This window comes from Callithrix jacchus, chromosome 11, assembly GCF_049354715.1.
Source record: "Callithrix jacchus isolate 240 chromosome 11, calJac240_pri, whole genome shotgun sequence".
Classification (NCBI taxonomy): domain Eukaryota; kingdom Metazoa; phylum Chordata; class Mammalia; order Primates; family Cebidae; genus Callithrix; species Callithrix jacchus.
The window spans coordinates 14,142,660-14,166,482 of record NC_133512.1 but is presented as its reverse complement, the minus strand read 5'-3'; the positions used below and the strand labels follow the sequence as shown (position 1 = coordinate 14,166,482).

Sequence of the window (23,823 nt, the reverse complement as noted above, 5' to 3'; positions counted from 1 at the left end):
CCCCTCTAAGGCCCAATCACTCCCCTTCACTCTTCTCCACTGCAAGGAGAGCCCAAGTAGATGGGAAAGCAATGAGCTGGCCTTTAAAATGGCATCAGTTTTAGGATAAGTACCAAAGATTTAATACATTCAGGCTATATTTTGAAATGCCTCACATGGGCCATGTGTGGACCAGGTGCTCGGGGTGATGATACAGAGACAAATAAAATCCTGGTCCTTCCAGTTGAATGCAGGACTCAGACACACACAGGTGAGTATAAGGACCACACAGGAGAAGGAGAGTTAAGGGAGCCTCTGGGGGTTCTGGGTAGGTCATAAGATTGAGAGAGAGACTAGGAGAAAAGCTAGGGTTGGAGAGGAAAATGGTGTATTTATTCTTTCTTAAATATCTCAGGGTTAATTGAGTTTGAGAAATTACCAATGAATTGAACAAACTAATATTATATAATAGAGGTTAATTATTTCAAATTCTGGAGAGAAAAAATCTCTATTAAATAACACCTTGATTCTGAACTTCACATTTATATGGTGCTCACCACGTATTAACATGGTCAATTCTGGGAGTTTAAATAATTTTGCTCTTAGCCCTGATGCTTAGACTTGGAACAAATGTACCCTACTGCCAACTTTGGCAGAAGCATATAACTAAGCAGACAGTAAGTAGTATGAATTGAATTGCAGCACCCCCTTCCCACCACAAAAAAAAAAAAAAAAAAACCTGTTTTGAAGTCTTAACAGCTTGCACCTCAGAATGTGACCTTATTTGCAAATGAGGTCACCGGTAGAGATAGTTAGTTAATATGTGGTCATACTGGAGTAGGATGGGCCCCTTATTCGATATGACTGGTGTCCTTATGAGAAGACAGCCATGTGGACAGAGACACAGGAGGATAATGCCATGTGATGATGAGGGCAGAGATTGGAGTGACAGAACTGCAAGGCAAAGGATGCCAAAGACTGTCAGCAACCACCAGATGCTAATAAGAGGCAAGGAAAGACTCTTCCCTTTGGGTTTCCAAAAGGAGCCTGGCACTGCAAACAACATTTGGACTTCAGGACTCCAGGACTGTAAGATGATAAACGTCTGCTGTTTAAGCCACCCAGTCTATGTCACTTATGACAGCCCTAGCAAACTAATACAGCAAGTAGGAGTAGAGGATGGATAATCATCAGTATAAAGAAAGCAGTAGAAAAATTGAAGTGAACCTACTGTTAAATCCTTTATAGAGATGATCCTGACACTGGAAGTTATCTGTGAAGAGAACACGTCAGACAGCTTCATGAAAAACAACACACAAGCCAAACTTGAAGGACACCAGCGGATGGGTAGAGAGTCTTTCGGGCTTCAGAGACAGCACAAACATAAGGGAATAGGTCAAAATGCACGGGATCTTTGAGGGGACAGTGTATGCTGGTGACTGGAGGATGAAGGGACACTTGCAATGAGAGAAAGAACTGGTCAAATAGGGCACAGGCAAAGCAGGGCAGCAAAAAGAGAATGCTGAAGAGATTGGAACTGGAGCACAACCTCCCCACAGCCGAGCTTTAGGAAGGTGAGTTGTTTCTGAGTGAGGAGATTGGATCGGAGAAGAAGCTAATGGGAAAGGCCAGTTAGGAGATGGCTGTAACTACCTGGAGGAGATGCAGGAGGGCCTTCCTGGCACAAGCTGGCTGCAGGAGCAGAAGATTAACTTACACTTGGCCACAGAAAGGAACTGGTCACTGGTGAGGAGTGCGGAATAGAGAATAGTTCTGAGTCAATGTTATTAGGAGGTCGGAGACAACTGAAAGCTGGCTCGGAGCAGAAATGAAATGCTCCTGATATTCTGCTGTTGAGGAGCCAGTGGGACATTGAGGGAGCAATGCTCGCTACTGCTCAGTGATGGAGTAAAGCTTGGAATTATAGGGAGAGGTTAGATATGCACATTTCTACCACCCTAGATGTGACCACTGGAAACATGGGAGAGACTGAGACCACTCAAAGAGACAGAATCAAAAGTTGAAGAATGACCACTTTAAAAAAGAGAAGCCAGTAGCAGTAGTACATGCCCATAGTCCCAGCTACTCAGGAGGCCAAGGCAGGAGGATCACTTGAGCCCAGGAGCTGGAGACCAGCCTGGACCAGCCTGGGCAACGTAGCAAGACCCTGTCTCTAAACAACACCAACAACAAAGGAATCAGAGGAAGTGGTTCTGTGGTGCAAGTTTCCAAGAGGAGGTGGAGATGCAGTGCCCCTGCTCATTTCTCTTTACAAGGTCATGGAAACAGATGAGACCTGAAAAATTCTTAGATGCTAAGTATTTGGCCTTGCAGACAGCTCAATAGTGTTCACAAGCAGAAGCCAGATAAGAGCTCTCTCCATTTGCTCTGTAGGTTTTCTGGACCTATTGAGAACATAAACACCACAAATCATTTGTCTCAGGAAGGCTCTTTTATTAGATTGGACAACCCTAAGAATGGAAAATGCATCTGCCTTGGAGAGATGTCCTTGACAGTGAAACTGGATTGTATTTCTTCAAAGGAAACTCTTGCCAATGACCTCTTTTCCCTTGTATCCCATCCCTGCAAAGTTTCTAACCTCCAGCCTACAGCTAACCCCACACGGGCTGTGTACTTCACAGAGTGTTTACTTCTGTGGATTTCAGGATGTGGTGGAGCCCTTGAAAAGCAAGATATTTTTTGATATTTGACCTGTTCAGATGGGATGAAGATTAACCCCAGACGTTCCTGAGGTTGTAAAACATTCAGTTGAGTGTTTTAACTTTACTTTAATGCAACCCCCCCTTTTTTTTTTCTGTAGCAAAGGAGAAGAGCCAGCAAATAAAGTTGGGAGGTTAAGTACTCTCAGTATTTCCAACCTAAGGCAGAAGCACCATAAATCTCAGAAGGAAAGCTATGCTCAGCGTGCAGCCAGTTCCACTGTGCTCACAGGCACAGGGTTCTCTGTGGTTCAGATAAGGTGAAGATTGCTAATCCAAAGGCCTCATCTGACCTGATTTCCAGTTCCAGCTCCTGCGGTGGCTGAAACATGGATTACTGGGAAATGATTGCCCTGGGTACTGTTGGCTTTACTTTTAAATAGGTATGTGTTTCATGTAGTATTTAAACTTAGATTGGTTAAAGTGGACCAGGACAGAACATTGAAAAGTTAATAAAACCTTAAATTGGTTAATAGAATCCCAGCACTGCTATAAACCCTGGAAGCAATCTCTGAGGCATACTTGAGTTAGTGATATTTTTACCTGAGCAAGATTTTTTTCATCAACACTTCACTCGAAGGGCTGCCTTGTATGGGTGACATTAGTTTATCATATCTTTGAGGAGCATTTTTCTGTTTGTATGACTCTTCGTGGATACATTTGAAAAATGATCTCAGATCAAAGTGGACTCTAATCTTATCCCCAGTGTTCATTCCCTCACCCTCCCATGGGAGCTTTCTTCCTGCAACCTCTGTGAAGGAAGGCACCCTGTCCTGGTCTCTGCTCCTAGACTAGCGTGTTGCACAATGCCTGTGACATTTCTTAAGTACACTGTCATTCCAAAATTCTAGAAACTCACTCAGTTTTGTCACAGAGAAAAGTTACGTTTCTGGTGCTTTTGGGCTTTGTTTTGCCGAGTAGAAAGCGAAGTCTTTTCCTCGTGCCCTGAGAAGGGTCCCTGGCACATTCACCACTTTCACCCTGCACATTCTCAAGACTCTCACAAAAGCCACAGGAAAGGCCTTCTCATTTCCACAGAACATTAAAAAATAAAAAAAGCGACATCAGAAAACCAGATGTAGTGAAAGGCGATGCTGAGAAACCTGCAGTTTTTCGTTGTGTTTTGTGTTTCCTGCTGGCCCATGGCATCGAGGCTGGGTTTGCTCTGGGAAGCTGGGCATGCCACCCAGGACTGCCTCTTGTTTCTACAGATGGGAATTAGATAAACATTCAGATGCAGAATGGTCTTCCACCGAGTGTCCATGATTTAATCTCCTTTTAAATCATGGAAGATTGCCATCCTCGGCCAGTAATGGGAGTACCAAGAGGAATTTTTGGACACTTGGCTAAACCTCAGCCATGACTCTCAACAATGTGCACAGAGGTAGGATGGGGGTGAAGAAGTTCATCCCCTGCCATTCTGTCAGGGGTGGCACGGCCAAAACCAAATCCTCTTCTCACCAACTCTTTCCCCAGCTAGTCAGGATGCAACTCCATGAGACAACACAGATGGAATTCTCAGGTCAGCCCAAAGCACAGTGGCATTAGTAAGTGACAGCTCTTAGGTTTTATTTCCACAAATCCCTGTTCATGAGGTATAAGGACTAGAGAAGAGACTGGGAGCACCCATGAATACTTCATTTTACTTTTAGTTGTTTGTAACCAAGCTGCTTCCAAATGATTACCATTTAATTTTATAAATGCTCAAAATGCAATCTTTTAAATATTTTACTTGGCCATGTCATCTCAGATGCAGGTCAGTATCTGGCCCAAAGGTGACACAATGCACCATCTCCCATTTTATGCTGTCTGTGGCTCTACCTGACTCAGCAGATCCAGCCTTCTCTGAGGTTCTAGGAAGAGAGCTGAGCTGACCTCTTCTGTCAACAAGCACTCTGGAGCTCTCTGGCTTCAACTCCAAAGGAACCCAGCACTTTACTCTGCCCCAACAAGCACCAGGGTTATTAGGAGACCATGATTGTGGCCATAATAATAAAATGGAACTGGCTTTTTCTATTTTATGACGAAAAATAATATTTAAGGTAGAAAGGGTCATAGGGAAGCTTTCTGAGTAATTGGAAGGATTGGAGAAAGACTTTCCCAGAATGATACCAAATTCCTGGCACAGATGAGAATTCAGCCATCACCCACAGCCACAGTTGAGCATTGAACATTAGGAACTCGGCTTGACTTGACTGATGCAGCCATTGGCACGGACACCTTCCTATGCCTTGAATTTGACATTAAACTCCTGAAAAGCCATTGCTGCAGCTGATGCCACTGTAAACAGCCTGCTCCGCTGCCCAGACCAGCACAGATTAGTCTATGTTGCCCACTTTAGAACTGAAGTTCAGGACCTGGATGACTGAGTGTCAGCCAAGATCACAGACCTGTGTCCCATTTGCAAAGGGAGATGAAAACATGAGTCACAAGGTCCACATGAAAGGGTCCCATCATCAGGGACATTGTGACAGGCTAAGAAATATGGATAAGGCACTAAAATATAAAAGGCAGTCAGGAGTACCACACATGACCACAGCAGGCTGTGGAATCCACAAAACTGGGCTGGCTTCCAACCCTGATTCCACACTTGGTGTTTGATAAATGGTAGTGAGTGTAACCATCCAATGGGTTCACTTTGCCTGCTGCCTAGACAGAGCCGATTTATCAAGGCAGGGGAATTGCAATAGAGAAAGAGTAACTCATAGAGGTCCTGTTGTGCAGGTGACTGGAGTTTTATTATTACTCGAATCAATCTCACCAAACATTCAAGGATCCGAGTTTCTAAGAACAACTTGGTGGTGGGTGGAAGCCATTCAGCCTGGAGTGCTGATCGGTCAGGTTGGAGATGAAATCATAGGAAGCTGAAGCGGTCTTCCTGCTTTGAGTCAGGTCCTGGGTGGGGTCCACAAGATCAGATGAGCCAGTTTATCAATCTGGGTGGTGCCGTCCAGTTCAGGGTCTGCAAAATATCTCAAGCACCGATCTTAGGAGCAGTTAAGGGAGGGGCAGAACCTCGTAGCATGACTCCTAAACCATCATTTCTAATCTCGTGGCTAACGCGAGTCCTACAAAAGTAGTCTAGTCCCCAGGCAAGAGGGGGGTTTGTTTTGGGAAAGTCTCTGTTTTAAATGGTAAATATAAATGAATTTCTTGCCAAAGTTAGTTCAGCCTATGCCCGGGAATGAACAAGGCCAGCTTGGGGGTGAGAAGCCAGATGGGGTCGGTTAGATCAGAGCTCTTTCCACTGTCTCAGTCACACCTGTGCACTGGCGGTTTCACAAGTGTTAGTATTTGGAGTTCAGATCTCTCCTGCAATGCCTTTGCCCGTCTTAGGATTTGGGACTGCTCTACAACAAATTTTTTCCCTCTTTCAATCAGAAATGTATGGCTCAGCAGAGTAAAAGGGGCAAAGTATACAGGAAGTCTCTTTTCTTTTCTTTTTTTCTTTTTTTTTGAGACAGAGTTTCGCTCTTGTTACCCAGGCTGGAGTGCAATGGTGCGATCTCGGCTCACCGCAACCTCCACCTCCTGGGTTCAGGCAATTCTCCTGCCTCAGCCTCCTGAGTAGCTGGGATTACAGACACGTGCCATTGTGCCCAGCTAATTTTTTGTATTTTTAGTAGAGACGGGGTTTCATCATGTTGACCAGGATGGTCTCGATCTCTTGACCTGGTGATCCACCCGCCTCGGCCTCCCAAACCTTTTACTTTCTTTGCTGTCATCCTGATGCCACACCATACCCTTGGAGACGTGCCCTTGAACACCTCATTCTTGCACCAAGCACAACCACAAACCCTTTTTTAATTATTAAAAATTTCCTTTATTCTAACCTCATTCCTTATTTCTATTGTTAGGCAATCAATTCCCACTCAAAAAAAAAAAAAAAAAAGAAAGAAAGAAAGAAAGCTATTAGGCAAATGTGTGACACATTGTGTTTGAATTCTATGCCTGGCATTATGAGCTACATGACCTTGACTAAGTCACCATCTTCTATTACATCATCAGCAAAATTACCATAAGATGGCCTGAAGATTTAAGTGGGGTAATTCATGTAAAAGTGTCTGGTGCTTATCACATTCTCAATAAAGACTGATTTCATTCCTCAATGTACGTAAAAAACTTCTGGCACAGTATGCAGCATACAATAGGCACTTAAAACACGTGCTTAATATTTCTGTATTTTAAACTAAAAATTTAAAAATATCATATGAAAATATGTTCACTTCACTTAAAGCCTCGCTGAAAACAAGAAGCAGCACAACATACGGTGCTCCCATAAGCCCGCGGATCTGGCCCCGTCTCAGTCCATTCAGACTCTGTAACGAAAATGCCAGAGACTGGGTGGCTTTAACAACATTCATTTCTCACAATTCTGCAGACTGAAAAGTTCAAGATCAAGGTGCCAGCAGATTTGGTATCTGGTGAAGGCCTGCTTTCTGGTTCATAGAGGACACCCTCTTGCTCTGTCCACACATGGTGGAAGAGGCAAAGAAGGTCCCTGGGGCCTATTTTATAAGGGCGCTAATCCTATTTGTGAGGATCCACCCTCACAAGCTCATCTAATTCTAATCACCTCACCACGGCCCCACCTCCCAATATCATCCCATGATAATATAAAATTTATGGGACAAAATGTTCAGCCTATAGCAGTCTCCATTTGCAGGAAAGAATTGAGGTTCTGAAAATGGGGACATAGGACCAAACTGGCCATGAAAGAATGCAAAAAAAATAAACCATGGTCTGTCCTGACTTGAGCTGATGAATCACCTAGCGGTCTGAAGATGAACTGTCTGCAAAAGATCAAGATACGGTGGGCTCCCACCAGGAGAAGATCGAGGAATGTAAATTCGCGTTCCTTCAGAAACAAAAATAGGTTTGGGGCTACAGCAGGATGTGACTCTAAAAACAAGAAGATTAAATTGTAAAATCTCTTCTAGACAAACTCTCTTCAAGAGCTAGGGATAAAAATATGTTCCTGAAGTCAAGACTGACTTGAAAATCTGTAGGCATTACAAGGACTCCTCGCTGAAATGAGAGACACACACCTTTGATTTCTATACCTCCTGGAGGGTTATGTAATGTATGGGAACATAGCTCAGAACACTAAGCCACTACCAAGGGGGAAAGCCAGGAAATTCAACCATGTGACCTTGAACCAGAGCATCAGAATGACCTCTGTATGTGGGATAGAGCAGGACATTTCTCATCAGAAATGAAGCAATAGTATTTTACCGGTTTTGATATTGGTATCAGTAAACATGTAAATTGATTTATCAGGCCTATTACTTTTTGTAAGCTCTTTATTATTAATCTTGAAATCAATCTTGGTATATACAGATGTTCTAGGCTTCTGGCTATAATGGACCGTGTCCTTTTCCTATGTTATATACAAGAAAACAGATACCTGATTATTAGGAAAAAATATTTTCTGATGATTCACAAAGTCACAAGTTCTGGAAAAGCCAAATAGTTTTGAAATAAGTAATAACGCAGTCATGAGCACAGAATATGGCCAAATGACAAGATAATTTGTGAAGAAGTTCCTGGATCTGGATTGGAATAGAGCTAGGGAGTGACTTAGCGGGCCCTCGTTGTGTTTAAGATGTGACTCAGAGCCTGTTGATCTTGCTGCGTTGGGTGTCTCTGGGAGAAGTAGCATTTGTGATTCATTGTAAACCTAAGAATTTTCCTATTTTTAATCATATTTGGGGAAGTTCTTTCAATAACCGTCTTGATGTTTCACTCCATGGCAACACTATCTTCCTGCAGCCCCAGTGTTGGGACCCTGTCTTATCTTTAAAACAAACAAACAAAAAAATTGTTTTACAGCTGGTTTAGTCTAACATGAAGTGTTGAAGTTTCCTCGAATGAATCGGTGAACCTGCGAACTGTGCATCACACGTAAAACAGACTATGCCCCGTGCACAGTAACACTAATATTGACAAAATGAATTGATATACAAAGATTTTTAAAAAACAAAAAGTTAGAATATTTGTTTTAAAATAATTTGCAATGTGACTTACAAAACATTTAGGAATTCTGTTTTCAAATAATTCACAATAGAACTTGCAAAACTATATACTTGAAATATCACATACCCTGAGATAATATATGTATATTTGTAGAAATCTTTTTGAAGTAAGCACAATCAATTTGAATTTAGTAATTTAAGATTATTGGACACTAAAGTGGCCTTGTTTTGATGGACTTTATTTTTTGGGAGTAGTATAAAACTCATAGCAAAATTGAATGGAAAATATAGAGATTTTTCCATAAACCTTCTAACCTACACCCCCTACCTCCACAGACTCCCCACTATCAACATCTCCCACTAGAGTGGAACATCTGTTATGCTTGATGAATCTACAATGACACATCATTACTAACCAAAGTTCACTCTTGGTGTACATTCTGTGGGTTTGGACAAATGTATAATGACACGTATGCACCATTACAGCATCATACAGAAGAGTTTCACTGCTTTAATAATCCTCTGTGTTCTGCCTATCTGAACTAACTTTTATTTATTTTGTTATTACCATATGTGTATTTATTATAAACTTCAAATAATATGAAAATTGCAAAACTAGAAAGTCAGAGATCCCTAAAGTCTCTCATTTCCTCATCACTCCAGCAAAGACAATCTCCACTGGAATTGAATCATAATTTCTCCAGTTTCACAATCTTTGGCATTAAAAGCTTTTTATGTGTACTGTACAAAAATATATAACTATGGGATGTCATGAATATATTCCTCTACATTTTGTTTTATGAGCTTTTCCATTTCTCTCTTTTTTTCTTCAGAGGAAAATAGAGATCAGGGCTCATGTATCTCCATAGAGAGATTCAACTGTTCTAGTCCTATTTATTTAAAAAGACTTTCCTTTTTTGCTGAGTTGATGTGATGCATTGATCAAAATTAAATAGACTATTTGGATTTCACCTCAGGTTTTTAAAGTGCTCAAAAGTTGATATTCTCTTCTTCACAACAAGAAAAAATTTAATAAATACAAATGAACAATTTGACTATGACCCATTAGAGGGTGAAGTCACAGGACAAACCACCATCTAGAAACTTGTGGAGATAGATGCCTGTAAAATATACAATGTTTGAAAAATAAATTTTATGCCGGGTGCGATGGCTCACGCCTGTAATCCCAGCACTTTGGGAGGCCGAGGCGGGTGGATCACGAGGTCAAGAGATCGAGACCATCCTGGTCAACACGGTGAAACCCCGTCTCTACTAAAAATACAAAAAATTAGCTGGGCATGCTGGCACGTGCCTGTAATCCCAGCTACTCAGGAGGCTGAGGCAGGAGAATTGTCTGAACCCAGGAGACGGAGGTTGCGGTGAGCTGAGATAGCTCCATTGCATTCCAGCCTGGATAACAAGAGCGAAACTCTGTCTCAAAAAAAAAAAGAAAGAAAGAAAAATAAATTTGATATATGAAGAAAAATAAAACAGATTCTCTACTTTACACCACATTTCCAAGTAGATTCCAGCATATTAGAGCTCTGGATATAAAATATGACACAGTAAAGTTAATAGAAGAAGTTACTAGAAGAAAATGTAGAATTATATTTTTGTCTCCCAAAAGAAAATCCACAAAGTAAAATATTTATTGATTTTATTGAACGAAAATTAGATTTCTGTTTAAAATTAAGGATGTAAACTTCCAGTTTCAACTCCAGCACGTAACAGATGGGAAGTCATCACTTCTGTTCTTACAACAAGAAAAAGCTGGACAGTATAAAAAATCAGAGACCTTTTCTGGACCTATCAGATAACTGAGGTCACAGAGCAAACAACCACCTCAACATAAGAAGCAGCAAGTGCATCTAAAGACATAAAGCAGATGAGATCTGTTTCTCTAGAGAGAAAGCAATGGGACCCCATAATTCTGTTGGAACATAAACTAGAGTCTGAGTGGGCTGCATAACGGTGAGAAGTTCCTGAGTCATCACCCATAGGTGGGTCACACTTTCTAAAGCTTTTTTCCATATACCCCTCCACCCACTGCATTCCCATGAGAAGACTCCCCAACTCCTCTCTCCACTCTCTCTGTCTTCTCCTTCCTTACCCTGGCCTCGCCTGCCCTGGCAGTAAAAGGGGAAGAGTGGTCATCATGAAATCTTCTCTAACCTTTCTTCCTTACAATACAGAAGGCTTAATTCCAGTGATTTTACATGACAAGAGTGAAATTCAGTCCCAGCTAGGGAAGAGAACTCTACCTTGTTTCAATACTGCTCAAAATGCCCTTTCTCTATTAGCTAAGGCAAAGAAATAAACACACAAAAAAAAACATAATTTATAGGGAGAGGGCTCCAAAGGCACAGATTTCAGAGATTATTAGCTGCATGTGAGGAATGAATTACATTGCAGGGAAAGCTTTAACCCTTATTAAGAGGGATCTGTGAAGGCTGTATCCTCAGGGTAGCCTGTTATGTACCCCAAAGGCTGAAAATTAATCAAAAGATTAGAGATTCCTTCTTTTCAAACACACATAGCCTAGAAATATGTTTGTAAACTTTTAGTTAGTAGACTACAGCTGGGAGAAGTGCAAGAAAGTCACTCTCTCTGAGGACTAGAGCAAATGGAAGCCACAAAACAAAGAAGAGAGGAAGAAGCAGGGGCAATAGAGAAATGGCATGCCTCTACTGCCTGCAGGGATAAGGGATATCAAACAGCCCAACTCGTAAAGGCTAATTCAATCTCAGTATTCATTACCCTATACAACAAAAAAATTACAAGCCATGCAAAAAGACAAATCAACACAGTCTAAGGATACAAAACAATTATCAGAAGCAGACACCAGGATGGCATAGATGTTGAAATTATCAAATAAACATGGAATGTAATATGATGATGATTAATGATGTGTTAAAAAGGTTAAAGGAATAAAATATCAGTAACACACAGGATGAGATAGATGATGCCAGCAGAGACGTGGAAACTCTAAGGAGTCAAACGAAAATGCTAAATATCAAACACAGAGTAACATAATAAAGAACAACTTTGATGGGCTGGATTATCAGTAGACCTAACACGGTGACAAGGAAATAATAACTAAAAATGAAGGTTAGTCAATAGAAATTATCTAAACTTAAACACAAAGAAAAATAAGAAAGGAAAAGAAGAACGTCCAAACATTGTGCTAAAATATCAAGTGGATTTAACATTCATGTAATTGAAATACAGGGAGGATATAAAAGAGAGAGGATTGTCTCTATGAAGGATTTCAAAAAGGCAACAGCAGAACATTGCACCACAAGCAGGATGCTTATGAATGTAAGACCCGTGCAACTGCTTCACCAAAGGCCTACCTTTGATCCTTCTTTGTATGGTACTTGAATTTTCCTTTGTTAGTATATAAAAAAGGCCCTCCATGAACGCGGTCTGCTCTGGCACTGCATTTCCCACTGCTGCCTTCCATGTGCTATCGGCCAGCCCACAGTGCAGCATAGCTTGCCTCTGGTCTTCATTGCTGCATGCATCAGTACACACCTTGCAAGGCGTGGATGAGGCAGACCAAGACAAACTGTGTTAAGGCTGTTACCACAGTGCTCTGGCAATCCTATGGCCTTATTAAAGTAACAACACCTCCATTCTCCCCATTCCACCTCACTTTCCCACCCTTTAAACAACCCCTCAACCTCCAAAACCAAACATAAGGCTTTTCTCTTCTTAGAAATTTGCTCTGACTTCCTCCAGGTCAAGTGACCATTCCTTCTTTTGTACTATTATGTACCACACTGCACCTAATAGGACCTTCCCCCATACAACTGTAGCTTACAGATGAGCAGAAAAACAGACATCCACTCACTATGATGAAAAGCAGATTCAGGTTCAGAACACTAAAGTTCACTGAGCTTTCTGCTCTACTTTCTGCCAGGCACCACAGTGAGCCACTTTGCTGCTGGTTTTGCAAGCGAGCTTAAAACCACGCAAAGTAGATGCTTTTAGCATTCTTATTTCTGACATGAGGAAACAAAATCCAGAGGGTTACATAACTTCCTGGGCGGCGGGTGGAGGGGGGTTGTCACATGAATAGCACTTTGGCTCCTTATAGGAAAGGGAAGAAGTAAAAAAGATTTCTATGGTAAATTTATGGGTAAGACAGATGTTTTGTTACCTGTTTTTAAGATAGTTCCAGGCCAAAATGTTTGTAATCGGTGTTTTTCAGACTGAAGGTTTAAAATTTCTGTTTAGAAAATTAGAGAATTAGGTCACTTTAAATACATCTTACACAGAGACTAAAAGACAGACCTTCTGGGTTTGAGCAGAGCTCTGGAGGGCTCCATAGGACACATGTAGCCTTACTACCCACTGCCTGTAGCCCCTTCCCGACGTAGAGCACACACACTCACACACCCACATGCACAATATTTGGGTCTTGATTGCTAAAGAGAAAATTTTTGAAAATCTAACCTTTGCAGTGCTAGGATAGAGTGTGGACAATCATTGCACACTTATCTATATAGTGGAGAATAGCCAAAATGTACCTTGAAGGAAAATCATGTCCATTTTTCTCAGCAACTATGACATTGAACCATCTGCCACTATACTTATTCGGTTGAGATCAAATATATTAAAGATATTTTTAAGGAATACCTAAGAAAGATCTATATATCCTTGAAGTACTATTTAAATTCAGACCATCAGCAAATTGTGTTTTGGGAATGTATCTTTTCACCTCCCATACAATTGCATTTTCTAAGATGCATTTAGGCCTAAATTAATTGTTAGAATCTGAGAAATAATATAAGGAACAGCCTTATAAAACTCAATAATTTTATTAATGTTTCGAGGATTCATTTGATTGTTTAACATGTATTGAGTTCCTGGCTGGGTGTGGTGGCTCATGCCTGTAATCTCAGCACTTTGGGAGGCCGAGGAGGGCAGATCATCTGAGATCAGGAGTTCGAGACCAGCCCAGCCAACATGGCGAAAACCTGTCTCAGCTAAAAAAAAAAAAAAAAAAAAAAAAAATATACAAAAAATTAGCTGGATGTGGTGGCACACATCTGTAATCCTAGCTACTTGGGAGGCTGAGGCAAGAGAATGACTTGAACCTGAGAGACAGACACTGCAGTGATCCAAGATGGCACCACTGCACTCCAGCCTGGGTGACAGAGCAAAACTTCATCTCAAAACAAAACAAAACACACCATGTCTTGAGTTCCCACTATGTACCCAGCACTCTGCAACGATGTAGATAGAAAAAGAGGAAATGGTAGACACACTCATACCTCATAGATTTTACGTTTTGCAGAGAGATCATTAATAGTTATATAAATAATTACTTGACTTTGGTGGTATTAATTACCTGACAATCACAACAGTGGCTCTAATAGTGAAGTTCAGTCTGTCTTGGGGAGCAGAGTAAAGGCTTCCATAAGGAAGTGGCATATAAGCCAAGTGCTGAACGATGGGTAAGAAACAGCTGGATTTAAGGATTGTGGGACTATATTGAAATGCTTTTTTATGAAGATTTGATCATCTTTTTGAGAAACCTGTAGGAGAAAGTTCATTCCCCAAGGTTAGGAATGGTGGGTCTTTGTTCCAATAGCTAATTTGTTTGGATGGCATGGAAACACAGTAGTGAATTATTTCTTAGTGGAAGTTGGCTTTTCATTTTTGTACCAGTAAATTAGCACAGAGACCTCCTACAGAAGTAAATAAAGAAATAAATCAGACTTCATAAATTTCAAAGTTGTGTACCTGAAAGGACATTATCACCCATGACACGATGGTTTCATTACTGAATTTTACCAAATATTGAAAGAAGAAATAATACCAATCCTACCCAAACTATTCCAAAAATTAGAGGGGATGAAATACTTGCAAACTTATTATTTGAGGTCAGTATTATCCTGATACCTAAGTCAGATAAAAGCATATCAAAAGAAAGAAAGAAAGAGAGAGAGAAAGGAAGGAAGGAAGAAAAGAAAACTACAGGCCAATATCTCTGATAAACATTGATGCAAAAATCTTAGTAAAATACTAGCAAACTAAATCCAACAACACATTAAAAAGATCATTCATCATGACTGAGCAGGATTTAGGCAAGGATGGTTCAACATACGCAAATCAATCATATCAACAGAATAAAGGAAAAAGAAATTATCATTTTAATTGATGCTAAAAATTTTGAGAAAATTCACCATCCCTTCATGACAAAATGCCCTCAGCAACTAAGTATAGAAAGAACATACTTCAATATAATAAAAGCCATATACAACTAGTATCACACTGAATGGGAAGGAACTAAAACCCTTTTCTCTAAGATCTGGAAGAAGACAAAGATGCCCACTATCATTACTATATTCAACATAGTACTGGAAGGCCTACCCAGACCAATCAGACAAGAGAAAGAAAGAAAGGGCATCTAAATTGGAAAAGAGGAAGTCAGGTATCTCTGCTTGCAGATTATATGATCTTATATTTAGAAAAACCTAGACTCCACCAAAACCACTAAAAATGATAAATTTTTTAAAGATGACAGATACAAAATCAATATACAAATATCAGTAGCATTTCTATATGTAAACAATCTGAAAAAAATTATAAAGTAATCTCATTTACAATAGCTATGAATAAAATAAATACCTAAGAATTAACCAAGGGATGTGAAAGATCTCTCCAATGAAAACTATAAAACACTGGTGCCAGAAATTCAAAAGAACACATGAGAAATAAAAACACACTCCAGGTTCATAAATTGGAAGAATCGATATTGTTAAATATTAATACTATCCAAAACAATCTACAGATTTAATGCAATCCCTATCAAAATACCAATGGCATTCTTCACAAAAATAGAAAAAAATAATCCTAAAACTTATATGGAAGTACAAAAGACCCCAAATAGCCAAAACTATCCTGAGAAAAAATAAGAAAACTGGAGGAATCATATTATCTGACTTCAAATTATACTAGAGCTATAGTGACCAAAACAGTATGGTACTGGCATAAAAATAGACACATAGACCAATGAAACAAAATACAGAACCCAGAAATAAATCTAGACATTTACAGTAAACTCATTTTTTATGAAGATACCAAGAACATACGTTGGGGAAAGGACAGTCTCTTCAATAAATGGTGTTTGGAAAGCTGGATGTCCATATGCAGAAGAATTAATCTAGATCCCTATCTCTCACGACATACAAAACAATTAAGTCAAAATGAATAAAAGACTTAAATCAGGGGTGTCTAATCTTTTGGCTTACCTGGGCCACATTGTAAAAAGAAGAAAGGTTTTGGGACACACAAAAAATACACTAACAGGCCGGGCGTGGTGGCTCAATCCTGTAATCCCAGCACTTTGGGAGGCTGAGGCGGGTGGATCACGAGGTCAAGATATCGAGACCATCCTGGTCAACATGGTGAAACCCCGTCTCTATTAAAGATACAAAAAATTAGCTGGGCATGGTGGCGCGTGCCTGTAATCCCAGCTACTCAGGAGGCTGAGGCAGGAGAATTGCCTGAACCCAGGAGGCGGAAGTTGCAGTGAGCCAAGATCACGCCATTGCACTCTAGCCTGGGTAACAAGAGTGAAACTCGTCTCAAAAAATAAATAAATAAATAAATAAATAAATAAATAACAGTAACAATAATTGATGAAGTAAAAATAAATAAATAAATAAATCTCATAATGTTTTAGGAAAGTTTACAAATTTGTGTTGGGCCTCATTCAAACCTGTTCTGCACTGCATGTGGCTCGTGGGCAGTGGGTTGGACAATCTTGACTTAAATGTGAGACCTCAAACTATAAAACTACTGCAAGAAAACACTGGGGAAACTCTCTCAGGCATTGGTCTGAGAGAAGTTTTGGAGTGATACCCTACCAGCACAGGCATTCGAAGCAAAAATGGACAAATGGAATCACATCAAGTTTACAAACTTCTGCACAGCAAAAGGAACAATCAGCAAAGTGAACAGATAACCCACAGAATGGGAGAAAATCTTTGTGAACTCTCCATCTGACAAGGGATTAATAACCAGAATATGTAAGGAGCTCAAACAACTCAATAGGAAAAAAAAAAATCTAATAATTTGATTTTAAAATGAGCAAAAGATCTGAATAGACATTTCTCAAAAGAAGACATAAAATGGCAACCAGGCATATGAAAATATATTGAACATTGTTGATTATCAGAGAAATGCAAATCAAAGCTACAATGAGATCTCATCTCACCTCAGTTAAAATGGCTTTTATTCAAAACACAGGCAATAATAAATGCTGACAAAGATGTGGAGAAAAGGGAGCACCTGTATACTGTTAGTGGGGATGTAAATTAGCACAAAGACTATGAAGAATAATTTAGGGGTTCCTCAAAACACTAAAAATAGAGCTACCATATAGTTCAGCATTCTCACTGCTGGGTATATACTGAAAAAAAAAAAGAAATCAGTATTATTGAAGAGATATTTGCACTCCCATCCTACTCTTCACTCTAAACCCAAAGACAATGACAGGACTTATATCCTGTGGCTATAGTTTAACCAAAACATTAGATTGTGAGTATAAAAATAGAAGTCCATAACTTCTTACCTATCGGGAAAGTATGCAAGAACTGCTATTTCATGCCTCCATGCCTAATAGCATATGGCTTTCTCAACTTTTTTTTTTTTGAAAGGAGAATTACAACTTTAATCCAGTAAGAAGGCACTGGAGTTTAGAGTTTGCAAACAAATGCCCATTACCTTCATTATGTCTTAAGCAGTAGGAACCATTTCAAGCCTTTACACAATCAGTCTGAGATGGAGGGTGAATTCTAAGCTCCCTGTGGAGTTGAGGTGACAGGAAGATTTTCTAGAATCAGATAAATGCTGTCAGAAGGAGAGTCAGGCTTATAAAAACTCCAAGAAAAGATTTCAGAAAGATAATTTCAAATAACTGCTAGATAGAACTGGTCACAGACTGGAGGCTTAGATTTGGCTGAGCTCTATTTGGATCCAGTGATTAAAAACAGCAACAACAACAATAAAACAAAAACAAAAAACTCAATAACTCAAGCTGTCTGCTCAACATGGCGATGGTTATAAAGGCTTCAGCTAAGCAGCTGACACTTAAGGATTATTAACATGGCATGCAGGACTACAGTGCAGCAGGATTTTCACACATGTACAGGCAAAACAGACTGCATTCTACTTTTGGAAACATAATAAAGTAATATACCTTGTAATCTTCCAATACAAATTCCTCTACCTGGCAGAACCTATGCACCAGGTCAAATAACATATTGTTTACTTTTTTCTTTCCAAAAACCTGATAAAACAAGATGGATTTTCTAGCATCTCAACATTTTTATTGAATCATTTGGTATTTTATGGAGAATTCCATTTCAAAGGACATTTCCAAGCTCTGACTCTTTTGGATATCTAAAAAATAGGTCCCAATGTTTTTATTTTTTTTATTGCATTTTAGGTTTTGGGGTACATGTGCAGAACATGCAAGATAGTTGCATAGGTACACACGTGGCAGTGTGATTTGCTGCCTTCCTCCCCTTCACCCACATCTGGCATTTCTCCCCATGCTATCCTTCCCCAACTCCCCCCGCCACTGTCCCTCCCCTATTCCCCCCAACAGACCCCAGTGTGTAGTGCTCCCCTCCCTGTGTCCCTGTGTTCTCATTGTTCATCACCCACCTATGAGTGAGAACATGCAGTATTTCATTTTCTGTTCTTGTGCCAGTTTGCTGAGAATGATGTTCTCCAGATTCATCCATGTTCCTACAAAGGACACGAACTCATCGTTTTTGATTGCTGCATAATATTCCGTGGTGTATATGTGCCACATTTTCCCAGTCCACTCTATCATTGATGAGCATTTGGGTTGGTTCCAGGTCTTTGCTATTGTAAACAGTGCTGCAATGAACATTTGTGTGCATGTGTCCTTATAGTAGAACGATTTATAGTCCTTTGGATATATACCCAGTAATGAGATTGCTGGGTCAAATGGAATTTCTATTTCTAGGTCCTTGAGGAATCGCCACACTGGTCCAGATGGGTTCACAGCTGAATTCTACCAGACACACAAATAGGAACTGTTACCATTCCGCCCAAAACTATTCCAAATAATCCAAAACGAGGGAATCCTTCCCAAATCATTTTATGAGACCAAATCATCCTGATACCAAAACCGGGCAGAGACACAACAAGAAAAGAAAACTTCAGGCTTTCTCAACTTTTAAAGGATAGCAGTTATCCATTGGTCTTAGGAACCAAAATCATTGGTGCAACTCCAAATAAAAGTAAAAAATGCATTCCTCCACCACCTTAATAACCCTAATCCCCCTACTAGTACCTATTACCATCACCCTAGTTAATCCCCATAAAAAATTTTTATATCCACACTATGTAAAATTAGCTATCATATATGCCTTTATCATTAGCTTTATATCCATAACAATATTCATTTTCACAAGCCAAGAATCTATTATTTCAAATTCACACTGAATAACAATCTTAACTCTCAAATTATCACTAAGCTTCAAACTGTATAGTTTATTGCAGCACTATTTAGCCAAAATTTGGAAGCAATCAACTATCAACAGAATAATTGATAAAGAAATATATATGTATATACTATATATATGTAGTATACTATATATATATGTAGTATCATGTGTGAATACTACCCCATTGTGTATATATGGATATACATATATATTTCTTTATCCATATATACACAATGGGGTAGTATTCACACATGAAAAAAGAATGAGATCCTATCATTTGCAACAACATGGATGGAATGGGAAGTCATTATGTTAAGTAAAATAAGCCAGGCACAGAAAGACAAATTTAGCATGTTCTTACTTATTTCTGGGAACCAATAAAGTAAAACAGCTGACCTCATGCAGAAGGAGAGTAGAAGAATGGTACTAAAGTCTGGGAAGGGTAGTGGATGGGTAGAGGGGAAGCAGAGATTGTCAGTGGGTACAAAAATATAGTTATATAGAATGAATAAGATCCAGTATTTGATAGCACAACCGGGTAACTACAGTTAACAATAATTTATTGTACATTTAAAAAAACTGAAAGACTAATAAGTGGATTGTTTGTAACATAAAGAAAATATAAATGTTGGAAGTGATGAATTCCCCACTAACCCTGATGTAATTAGTACTCATCGTATGCTTGTATCAAATATCTCGTGTTCCCCATATATATATATATATATATACACCTACTATGTACCCACAAAAGTTAAATTAAAAAAATAAATAAAATAAACTGAGAGTCTCAGAAGATCAGAAATATAACGCCCCCCCCACCCCACACACAAAAGGATACTATCAAGAAAATGAAAATAATCTATAGACTAAGAAAGAACATTTGCAATTCATATATGTGATAATGAGCCTGTTTCCAGAATATATAATTAATTCTTACAACTCAACAATAAGAAGATAAACAGCCCAACTAAAAAGATGGACAGAGGATTTGAATAGACATTTATCCAAACAAAATAAACAGATGGCCAATAAGCACATGAAAAGGTACTCAATATCATAGTCATCAGTAAAATGCAAATTAAAAAGACAATGAGATCTCACTTTACACCCACCAGGATAGCTATAATCAAAAAAGACAAGTACGAGTGTTGGTGAAGACATAGAGAAATTGGAACACTCATACGGTGCTACTGGGAATGTAATACAGTGCAGCCAATTTGGAAAACAATTTGGCAGTTTCTCAAAAAGTTAAACATCGCGTTTCCATATGACTCAGCAATTCCACTTCTGGAATTCCACTCAAAAGAATTAAAAACATATGTTCACAAAATAATTTGGACATGAACACTTATAACAGCATTATCCAAAATTGTCAAAAAGTGAAAACAACTCAAATGTCCATGAACTGATAACTGGATGAACAACATATACTGTGTTCACACAATAGAGTATTATTAAGTTATAAAAAGAAATTAAAGTGCTGATGTATGCTACATTTCCACAAAAGTGCACACACTGCCTTTTGATTCACAGGCTCGGGCTTTGTCTAGAGATCTGCCGAATAAAACACCTCAAGATAGCTGGCTATCTACTTAGGGGATCCAGGTCCGCAGACAGGTGAGGCTGTTTGGGTCTGCTTCCCAGTCTTCAAAGGGCTGATACTGTGAAAATGTCATGCTCACACTGGTGAGCGTGATATTTCAGTTTTAATAGTGGGGACTTTGAATTCATTTTGCTTTCTGGACATTTATTTACATTATTTTACTAGGTTAAGGCATTTTATTCACCAAGCAAAAAGATCTTTCTGGAGGAAGTAATTAAAAACAGAATTAAGTAAGAGAAGGCCATTAGTGAGTACAACATGATTAAGAAAGGTTTTAGAGCAATAATATTCCACTATAGATTTTATTCCACAGAGTTGTCTTCACCAGGAGAAATTTGATGTGGCCAAACCATGTGCAGCTTTTCACATTTAGTAGTCTAAAATTAAGCATGAATTGCAAGGGGGTTTAGAGACGTGGAAAATCCATTAGCATCCGGCAGAATTATTTTGAATGTAGTCTCCACTGTTCTGAAGCTCTATAATTTTAATTGAGCCAAGTAAACTCTGTAAGCTTAGCTCATTTTTTAAATGAACTATTTCTGCCTACTTCATTGTGTTATCGTTTTATAATGAGGAACAAACGAAATTATACCTATAAAGTTTTTAGTATAGTGCCTGGTACATAGTAAATGTTCAATAAGCGATCATTTATTATTATTATCAATTGAGTTCTTCAACAGTTGACTATAACCAACATTTATAGACGCAGGTCTTCATTCAAAATTCATTTGAGTGCAAAAAACTGTGCTGAGTTCTAAGACGGTTTTGGTTAACAAACAGCTTCAAACCTTCTGATAGAGCGAGGAAAAAAAACAGCCTTCACAGTTCAGTGGCAAATATAATACCATATCTAAGTAGTTCTGAAACACTAGGGTGCATGAAAATCACCAGGAGAATGTTTTGACACCATTTGTTTCTGATTCAGGAGGTCTGGGTTGAGATCTGAGAATTGCGCTTCTTACAATGCCACGTGACTGGCTGGAAAGCCACGTTAGGAGAAAGGTAATTATAAAGGAGGGACGGGAATTGCCAAGCATGACTTGGCAATGTTTTTGGCATTAGGAGCAGTGTGCGTGGAACTCCACAGACAATGCTAAATCAGAAAATCTTGAGGAAATCACTAGTATAGAAAGAATAGGAGCAGAGCAGAGATTAAGGGATGGGAACAGGTACAGAGGGGCCAAGCCTTTGGGCTCTCTCACACATTGCTGGACATTTCAGCTTAATGGGGAGACTTTTAAGATAGTTACGCAGCTGCATGATGGGCTATATTTGCCTTGTAGAAACGTGGCTCTAGGTCAGCCCTTCGCTATCACACTAGGCGGTTTGCTATTTCTCAAAACCTTGTTCTATCTGCTTTCCTGAGCTCATGCTGTTTCTTCAGACTGAAATATGCTTCTCTCATATCTTCACTTGCTCACACCCAAAAGTTTTTCCTTGGATTACAGCTGATTGTTTTCTTGTTTTCCAGCAAATGATATCATATTACTTTCCTTAAAATACTAGTGTCTTTATCATGGCTTTCAAGGCAGAGAAATCTTAAATGTCCCTTAACCAGGCTGCTAGTGCAGGCAGCTGTCACTGAATCCTGGTAACTGAAGTCTGCAGTTTTTGCTATTTTTTCTTTCTATTAATATGCTTGTCTTCTTTGCGTTTTAAATGTAAATATGAATATAAACACAAATCTGTAGTTAGTAGACACCAATCCACTCTGATTCAAATACATTATATTATAAAAATTGCAAAAATCTTTTCTTTTAAATTTATTTGTGGTGTGTAGATAGCCAAATAAAGAACCGTTTCTTCAATTTTATTTTATATATTATTTAAAAGTCCTTTCCTATATAAAACAAGGGGATATAATAATAAACATGCAAATGCATACATGGAGTTTACACAAGAAACCAAATAAAAAGATAATCTATGGGGGAGGGTAAAGAAGACGTGGAAGAAATACGGACTGAAAGTAGGATATGAGGGAGGAGAGGGAGGGGGTGGTACCTCTCTGCATATACCATTTTTTGTAACATTGACTTTTAAAATCAGAATAATGTTTTACATACTTCAAAAATAAACAATGAAAATTGAGGATGTGGGGCAAACCCCAACTGAAATTTAAACAGTAATAAATGAACCAAACTAGATTACAAATAGATAACAAAATCACATTGAAAGAGGTGAGGGGGAATAAAATGAACTGACCTAAGTAACTCTGGAAGAAAGTATTTTGAGTAGATATTCTAAGGCAAAGGGGCAAAAAATAACTGTAGGCAAACACTGTACTCCAGTTAGTATAACTTTTCCTCATGGGGCAATGCATTAGCAAGTCTGAAACCACTTTCCATGTATGCAACAGTTGAATAAACAAGTAAATATACCATAGATATTGAGAGACAGGATTCTCATTGTAAGAGGAGGAGAGACAAACAGGGAAGAGGAGGCTGGAATGAACCTGTGGTGTTGAATTGGAGTCAGAGATGCAATTATGAACTCCTGGATTTTCAGTAGAAACACAGTTAGATATGGCAGAAAAGCAAGTGTGAGTATGCGTGCTTAATCTATGTGTAAACATTTCCTAGCTCTAGCCATGAAAAGGACCATGAAGCAACCACAGTCTGTTAAGAATGGCCACGCCTAGCACCTGATCTTGATTTCTCAATGCAATTCTCTAATAAAAGAAACCAGGAATCCTTTTAAAAGTAGTGATTTCAGGACTCAGGCAGAAGAAATAGAAGATGAACCCGGAGTGTCTCCTGGTACCAGAAATTAAACAAATGCTCAAAAAACAAAAAAGGAATATGTTGGAAGGACTCAGGAGCCAACCTGAAAGAGCTCCCAATGGCTTAAGCAGGAACAATTTGAGCCACATGGTAAGTAAAAACAGAATTGAGCTATAATCCAAAGAATAAAATATGTTTTCATGAGTACGTATTGATAGGTAATTGAATTAATAAATTGGGAGGATAACTCATTCTTACAAAGTAATTTCCATTAATAAACATGGAATTTATGAGGTATATGGAAAATCACCAGGAAGCAAACATCATTGT

The 23,823-nt window shown here is 39.0% G+C and overlaps 1 long non-coding RNA gene across 1 annotated transcript; it reads right to left on the bottom strand.

Annotated features, from left to right (window-relative positions):
- Positions 1-5,434: 5,434 nt before the first annotated feature.
- Positions 5,435-12,648, bottom strand: LOC118143618 (uncharacterized). The gene is made up of 3 exons (XR_004727841.3): positions 12,528-12,648; positions 12,028-12,208; positions 5,435-5,661 (listed from the first exon to the last, which is right to left on the bottom strand). It is a non-coding gene; the product is annotated as an uncharacterized LOC118143618 (long non-coding RNA).
- Positions 12,649-23,823: the final 11,175 nt, after the last annotated feature.